At 42.5% G+C, this 8,279-nt stretch overlaps 1 long non-coding RNA gene across 1 annotated transcript in view; it reads right to left on the bottom strand.

Annotated features, from left to right (window-relative positions):
* Positions 1-5,607: 5,607 nt before the first annotated feature.
* The window catches only part of LOC109956480 (uncharacterized), a 16,474-nt gene continuing 13,802 nt past the window's right edge, over positions 5,608-8,279 (bottom strand). The window contains exons 2-3 of the long non-coding RNA XR_002274414.1: positions 6,287-6,375; positions 5,608-5,658 (exon numbers count right to left, since the gene is read on the bottom strand). This is a non-coding gene — a long non-coding RNA (uncharacterized LOC109956480). The remainder of the gene's footprint in view (positions 5,659-6,286; positions 6,376-8,279) is intronic.

Genomic DNA, 8,279 nt, shown 5'->3' with positions numbered 1-8,279 from the left:
GAATTTCACAAAAAGGCTGTGAAAATGTATTGTTTTATTTTTTTATTGCTCACTCAATTGAGTCCTGAGAGATGTTGTTTGTCAGTGCCAATTCAGAGTGAGCCTCCTCACATATGGCGCTTTTAAGCAGGAGAAAGCTATTCAAATTGATATGTAACCTCAGGGAAAGAAAATTTTAAAATGGCACTTCCATACTCTTCTGCTACTGTTCAGCACACTGCCCTACATCATATACTAGCACTAATGCTTAAATGCAGCACGTTCTAATTCCCAAGCCTTTATTAAAGTCTTGTTGCCTAAACCTAACCACACATGGCACGGCAGGTTTATTTATAGAGCACTAAACACAATGCACACAAATAGATAAAACATTAAAATGCATACATGGATACAGTCATAGCCCCCCCCATTCAGGAATAAGTGGTACAGATAATGGATGGATGGATGCAGAGTCCAGTGTGACAGTTCTGCGCTTTGTACTCTGTACTTTGCACTGCTGCCATTAACAAGCTGAAATGTTTCCTCAGAGCATAACTTGGAAAGTAGTTTTGCTATATGAATGTAATTTTTGTGAGACAGGGTTATATCTAAAACATCAGTTACTGCACACCATTTTCACTGTCACAATTTGTCAGGTTTGCCCAGCTCCACCTTCCTCTCTTCTCTTTCCTCACACTAGCCTAGCCCTTGCACTGATTACACTATTCAACACACCTGCCCCGCTTCCCTGATTACTCACCAGCTGCACCTCATTAGTCTCCTCCATACTTATACACTGTTCACCAGTCACTCCCCTGCCAGTTCTTTCTCTGTCTTCAGGCCAGTGGTTGTTATGTTGTTTTATCAAGTTTATGCTAAGATTGTCTTTGTTCTCTCTAGTCCTTGTTAGCCCCCTAGTCGTTATCCTGCCCTGCCGTCTCTAGTGTCTTCTTCCTCTTCGGACCTCTCCTCTGGACCCCCCTGGATTTAATTTACACCACTAGCCACCGCCTCCCAGGTCGATGCACAGTCTCCCTTACCCAGTTTATCCCTGCTCTTCTGTCTACAGCCATCATCACCTCCACCTCCACCAGCCCAGGAGTGACCTCTGCGTCCGCAGCCCGGTTCATCATCATCCACCACGCCACTGACTGTTTTTTCTGCTGCTGCTGATCGACACCCGGTCATCTACCTCATTACTCCTCCTGTATATATGTCACTACCTTCACTGTAAATAAACCTCACTGCTTGCACCGAAGCCAGCCACCTGGGTCCGCTTTTTATCTGCTCGCTCACTCTGTGTTCGAGCGCACCCTAACACAATTAACTGCTTGGAAAAAATCCACTCCATTTTAGTTTTTCACTCCTTTTGGCAGTGATGTGAATTTATAATATCTAAACCTTACACATGCAGTGGTTTTTACATAATTGTAAAAAACAATACACTCTCATCAGTGCCACAGTATCTGACCAGTGTTGCTCTAACACACCAAGTCTACATCAAAAGACAAGGCCCGACTGTTGCATCACCTCACATTGCATTCAACTGGGCCAGAAAATGGCACTTGAACAAGCAAAAGGCTACAACCAATGTGCAAATACTTTCTGCACCTGTGTGAGACGAAATAATTCTCCATACCAGTAGGTGGCAGTAGTCTGTATTTGTTAAGCTGAAAGCGCAGGACTGTGGATAAACAAACTGTAAACAAAGCAGCTCTTTCTCACTACAGATGGTGCTTTTATAACCTGCAATACGTCTGATAGTCTGAAGTTGCAAATAGCACTGGTGTTCTCTGCCCTTGGTCTTTTGGTTGTGGAAACAGGAGGTCACAGAGGCACAAACTAAGGAGTTTGTGCACTAAATGGGTGGGACCATGGATACTGCAGCAACAGGCTCAAGGGGCTTTCCTGAGCCTCTCATGCATTGATTTGCTAAGCTGAGCAGTCAATGAGAGCGGTCTCTTTCACCAGCGGGTTCCGATTTCAGCTAGATCAGCTGAAAAGTCACCTACAGGTTCAACTAGTGCCAGTGACAGGACACACTCTAACATTAGCCAAAGACCGACAGCCGGTTTGGCATGTTATAGGCCTAATGTCAAATAAAGCATATTTAGATGATGATCATACTGTAAATATCCAGCGTTTTCCTGGAAGTGTACGTGGCCTGAGTAGTGTTGGACAACTTGTTGTATGTTGGATCTTGTACCAAGTTGATAAAATACTGAAATAATAATAATTACTATTAGTCAAGTTTGGTGGTCCCTAGATCAAATTCTGTTTTCCTGATTATTGAGGCTACCATGCTCCCAAGAAAACTCAAAGCTTTAAGAAATGTTTCACAGCCTTGCCCTGATCTATGTCTCACTGCAGTTTTATCACAAAGGTCTACACAGAGTTCTTAGGCTTCACGGCTTGGTTTTTGTCTTGGGACCTTCTTTATATACACAGGTGTGTGCTTTTGTAAACTACGCCCAGTCAGTTCAATTTGCCACAGATAGACTCCAATCAAGTTCTAGACACATCTCAAGGGAAATTAAAGCAAACAGGAGGCACCTGACTAGAATCTGAGTGCCACCACAGCAAAGGCTCTGAATGCTTCTTGTACAGGAGAGACTTCAATTTGAGATTTTTAATACCTTTGAGAAAAAATCCAAAAATGTTTTCACTTTGTTATTGTGGATTATTGAGTTTAGACTGATGGGAATATTAAATACATAAAATTAGGATTTGGTGCTATCCTAACTAAATGCTATAAAACCCCAACCCCAGACCTGGCAACATCAGAAGCACTATGATGAATGTCAGGTGCCTCAGCAATGAGCTGATATGCATCGCTGACTAAGAGCAACATTTGGCATAATTTGGAAAATAGCCCTGTATCCTCAAACCATGGCATTGATTTTCTATTTTTTCACCCCTCTGTTCCTGAAACTCTGCAGCACAGTGTCTGCCGAGAACGAGCAGCTCCCAGAATCCCTCAGCTCCTGTGGGAGCAGATGTATTCTGAAGAAGTGATGCTGCTGAAATAAACAGGAGCCAGCGTGGATGTGTGTTTGCTGGTGTGTGCTCGTTGTCTGTGAGCCCTGCCTTCATCTGTCTTGCTCCTCATGTTAAGGGCAATGACTCATACTATACAGCAAGGGCCAAAAGACAAACAAGGCACAAGCTGGAGACCACCTGCTGGGCTGGAGAGCAGGGCGAGGGGAAGTCACTCTCTCCGACATCCATCTCAGCTCTGATTCATTATTGTCTTTATATGAGCAAAAGGTTGCTGTCTGTGGATACTGTGGAAAAAGTGTGTGATGCATTTGTCCGCCTACTATCCCCCCAAGTCTGGACAACTCTTCCCTCCCTCGCTGCCAACTCTAAGCACTGTTATTTAGAGTGATGCATTTCCCTCTGCCTTCCTGCTGGAGTGGACTCTCCTTCACCTACACAAACACAAACTCCCACACACACCAACAGGAGGCTCACATACACATGCCCACAAGTGTGTGTGTGTGTAGATGCACATGGACGCTAACAAAAACCGACATACACATATACGGTGCCACTAGTGTCGAGTGCAGGAATTGGAGCGGACATGTCACAGTATCCAGGGGCAACAGATTCTCTCTTGTGCAGCAGAACTTTATTTTAGACAGGCTTGAGTTTGCTGCAGCAAAAAGGCAAAGTTCTGCTGCCCTGGCTGGCTCTCAGGCTGTGCTCACACTGAAGCTGAAAGCATTGTATAATACAAATCTGATCAGTATATAGGATAGAAGTAACTTTTTTTTGTGTTCCCACTGACACTACAAGGACGTGATAGTGCACGACTGATGTCCAGTGGCAGCAATTAGCATCAGTGCTAGAAGCAGCGTGTCCTTTATGCGGCTAAGTGGAAATCAAGGATGTGGAGGTGTGGGTGGTGTATGGGTGAGTAGCAGGTCTGACTTTGCTGCTAGAATTCTCATCCGTCACAGGCCATTAATGTTGGCTTTTTAGAAAACTGCTACCATCGTATTCCCACAGTTCTTTAACCAAATATTTGTTACCTAGCTATAATTATACAGTATTTGTCATGTGCAGATAGAAAAAAAAACATGTATAGAGTTTTGGCTCTGAATATTCATCTACTTTTTTGTAATAATAAAACTTGGATCTGACTTTGATAAAAATAAATAAGTTGCTCCTAATGCACAGTGTGGCTATTGTGCATAGTAAAGGCCCTGGGAAGGATCAGCAGTCAGCTGAGCAGTTAACACATGCCAGTCGTGATATTCAAGGCTTTAATTAAAGAAATATGCCTTGAATTTTAGGGGGATCATTCTCTTTCTTGTGGACAATAATACAACTCTATATTTTTACAGTACATTTACATTTCCTAAAATAGTTGCAGAGAACTTTACAATACACAAAGGAAACCACAGTATCATATACTGCAGTATGTGGAAGGCATTTCAAAGCGTGAATGAGGAGTAGATTACGAAAAGATGACCTGTACAGAGACCTGGCTATCTTGACACTTAGGCACAGAGGGTCACACCTGGGGTCCTGAAAAAGGCAAGTCACCCTCAGTAACCAGGAGATCCACACATGAAAATTTGACATTGATTTTTACCTCAAGTAATTTTGGTGTTTTGACTGACATTTTGACTACATTAGTTTGACAACAACAGGCAGTGACAAACAGGCAGTTTTGACTTGAGACGCCTTAAGGAAAAAGCACATAGTGAAATAAAAAATGTCCTTCAAATAAGTAGGAGGAAATTTAAGTTCCAAAAAAATATGACATCTTTCATTAATGTCTCAGCTCAGATCTCAGCTACGGTTCCTGGAACAGAAACGGACAGTCACAAAAAGAATTCAGACATGAGTGGAAAATTAGAGCTGAGCATGACAGCCTGTGAATGTCTCTGTATTTGTTCCACTCTCCTCTTCTGTTCTCCATCCCTCCATCCAGTCCTGTGGTGGAGCCTCACCTCTCTTCATGTAGGCTCTCCTAGCCATATGGACTCTCTTGCATGTCAGTGTCTCTGGCAGCCACCTAGACACTCTGAGGATCCTCCTAATGTTTCAGCGTTTCAATGGCCTGGCTCTGTAATCTCCTAGTCAGTCTGACCAGGGGAGCTAAAGCGCTAAATTGCTGTCTGGAGATACTTAGTGGCTCTTAAAAAAGTAACCGACTAAAATGATCTGGTGCAGGACCGTGCAACACGGAGCATGGTTAATTCCTGGTTAATCAGCAGGGGTGATAGCGCATCTAAGCAGCTTAGTCTGACTTTTATTCATCCATAACAGGGCAGATCAATGTCTGTCCATTTTGCTGGAGGAGATCGTTGAAGTGTGACTGGCTGTTCAGCTTGTCATTTACTTGCGAGTAGGATTAAAGGAAAAACTTATGGTCCCATGTATTTTCATTCTACTCTGCTATTGCCTGCATGCTACCTGATTTCCCCTGACATATAGTTGCTGCCTGGTGAGCACCTTGTACCATTAAAATGTCACCTTTTCTTTGAACAATTGTTATTCTAGGTGAGGCAGTTTTTACCTTGTTTAGCTTTGACTAAACTTGTGGGCTCTGCAAGGGTTTCACACGCTCAAAAATCAGGGTCCCGTTCTTCATATGTCGCTAAACAGATCCAAGATCAAATAAGTAATGCTGGCTGAGGTCATTAGGTTAGTTTACCCCCACCTGAGCTGTGGATTAGAAAGGTTGGATTCAATCATATGAGACTAGTGAGCGCTCTCATGGTCACTGACTAGACTATATACAGTAACAGCCACAACCTTGATCAGCTGGTTTCTCATTGGTTACTGTACATTCAAACATCCAAAGACAAACCGAACTCTGTCACTGCTGGGAAACAAGAGCTTCTGCTGGAAAGCTACAAGGAATTACCGGAAGCAACAAAATGCTCAGTTCCGGCCTTTAGGACTCACTACTACGGCAGTCTGTTTATTATTAATTGTATATGTTGTTTTGATCAAAATTGATTAGTTGCTTCTCAGTTAAACAGTGTTACCTTCCAAAACATTTAAGAATAATTTCACTCTTCACATCATAAAACGCACATTAGTGCATACAACTGCCAAAATATGTCAAGCCTTCAACTGTTATGAATTCCACATGTGTAGATACAGTTTCATAAGAATGTTCTGTATCATCCCGGAGGAAGTGGGAGGTGTTAGGATGTATGGACATAAGTCTAATGTTTATACTGTTCTACTGCATTCTCCAAACAGTTACACAGTTCTACATGTTATTTTGTCATAGTTTCACATTTCATTGTTGTCAACACATTAGTCAGCACACAGAATATCTTACCAGGAGTGTGGTTGGTTGTACAGCTAAGTGGCATCCCTCCTTGTTTTGGCCACAGCGTGTCTCTCTCCATTGTGTGTGTTTGGCTTCTCCTGTCAATAAAGCATTGTTAAAGAGTGGGCTCGTTAAGTCGTTTCTGTAATAACCCACAGCTCGCCACAGTAGTCACACTGTATACCAGACACCATCCATTATCTATACTGCTTATTCCTGAAGCCAATCCCAGCTGACGTTGGGTGAGAGGCGGGGTCCACCCTGGACAAGTCGCCAGTCTGTCACAGGGCTGACACATTTGTTTCCACAGTACATATTTCTGTTGAAACATTGCTACACATTTACTCTAATATACTGCGCAGTGCGCTGCCAATGTGTGCTTTAATGACTTGAATTTAGACTGTTTTAGGTTAAAAAAAAAAGAAGAGGGATAAAAAGGAATTGAATTTGAAGAGGGTTTCGAAAAATCCTTTGGAAAATGCTTGTACGTATGGGTGAACAAACCCCCTGTCAAAGTAAAAATGTGCATGTCACTGGCTTCACCGGATAACTCACTGTCAGCCAGCTAAATGAACCTCATAACAGACATAATAGTTGGCATCTGCTAAGGGTCATTCATCTGAATATCCAAGCTCTGAAGTTTCAGAGTTCATTTTTCTCTCAGAAGCTTCAGGGTCCTTAGACCACAGGGAGCAGAGGATGAATATGCAGAACACTGCCAAATTCCTTTACTCAACTTCCACATCTATCTGAGTGAATGTTACCAAAAAACAGAGCCGTGGCATTTTATTTTAGATGGGTTTTTTTTTAATCGCATGTTTCATAAATAAAAAAGCAACCTTGAGTGGTAAGACGCTAGTCCGCAGAGATTACAACTGGCTTAATATGCATGAATATGATTAAAACCATTGCAAGTAGCTCAGGTCAGAAGTCGTTTCACTTGGCAACTGAATATTCATCAATTTCACTCTTAAACCGAGCAATGATTAATTGAACCTCCAGTGTAATTAAAATATGAATGAGTTCTTTTCAAAGCCTAAACTCTCAGGGACGGCACTTCCAAACTGAGCAGTTCATGTTTAATGCATGAGTCACTCATTGGTTTATCTTAGAGAGACCACTTTCTGCTGCCAGGTGTTCTTTCCTCACCACATTCCTCTAAGAATGCACAGGTTTGAGATCTCAGAGTTTATGTCAGATGCAGCTTTTAAAAGGTCAGTGTTACCTTTTATTGTTCATTAATATGTTCGTTTTGTTTTCTGCTCAAGTCTTTTCAGAAGAAGTAAAAAAATCCAAGAATCAGCGATGCTAATGACAAACGGTGCACAGAGCACACAGACTCCTTTCTTGCCCTGGGCGCTGTGTCTCGACCCAGCTGTGCAGCCAACCTGTGGTTCTGACCCACTTTCTGGCCTCATCGGTCACACTGAAATTCCTGGAGACTCTGATTAATTTTCCATGAATCCCTTTATTACTCCCAGGCTGTTATGTCATTGGTACAGACTTACCTGCTCCATCGTGCTGGAAGCAGGCAAGCTGCTTTTGAATAATTCATTATGGGGCAATAATATTTTCAATATGCCACAGGATGTGATTAATACAAGTCGTGGAAGACGGCACAACTGTTGAAGGTTGCGATCAGTGACCTGACATACAAATGTACCATTATATGATGAATTATCAATGGCTAGGAAAAGGAAGATTCACTGACAACACCATATGTCTTGCTCTTCGGCTGTTCAAGTAGGACAAGGACGTGGATTTCTCTCTTATAAACCTGTAGCGTTTTCAATTTGTCTGGAGAAAGCAGCTGCAGGACTTTTTGGTTCTTCTTACCATTGCTAACTCAGAGACAAGACAGTCCAAGTAACTTCAAAACAGTGCTGATTTATTCAAAGGATCACAGGTAAAATTAACATTACACGCTCAGGTATCTTGCACCTCCAAACTGCTCGCAGGCAGATGTAAGATGAAAGACCCTGAACCCACCAGGCCTATACAT

The sequence above is a fragment of the Monopterus albus genome, unplaced genomic scaffold, assembly GCF_001952655.1.
Source record: "Monopterus albus unplaced genomic scaffold, M_albus_1.0 scaffold19.1, whole genome shotgun sequence".
Classification (NCBI taxonomy): Eukaryota; Metazoa; Chordata; class Actinopteri; order Synbranchiformes; family Synbranchidae; genus Monopterus; species Monopterus albus.
The sequence above is the reverse complement of the archived record's forward strand: the minus strand, read 5'-3'. Positions and strand labels throughout refer to the sequence as shown.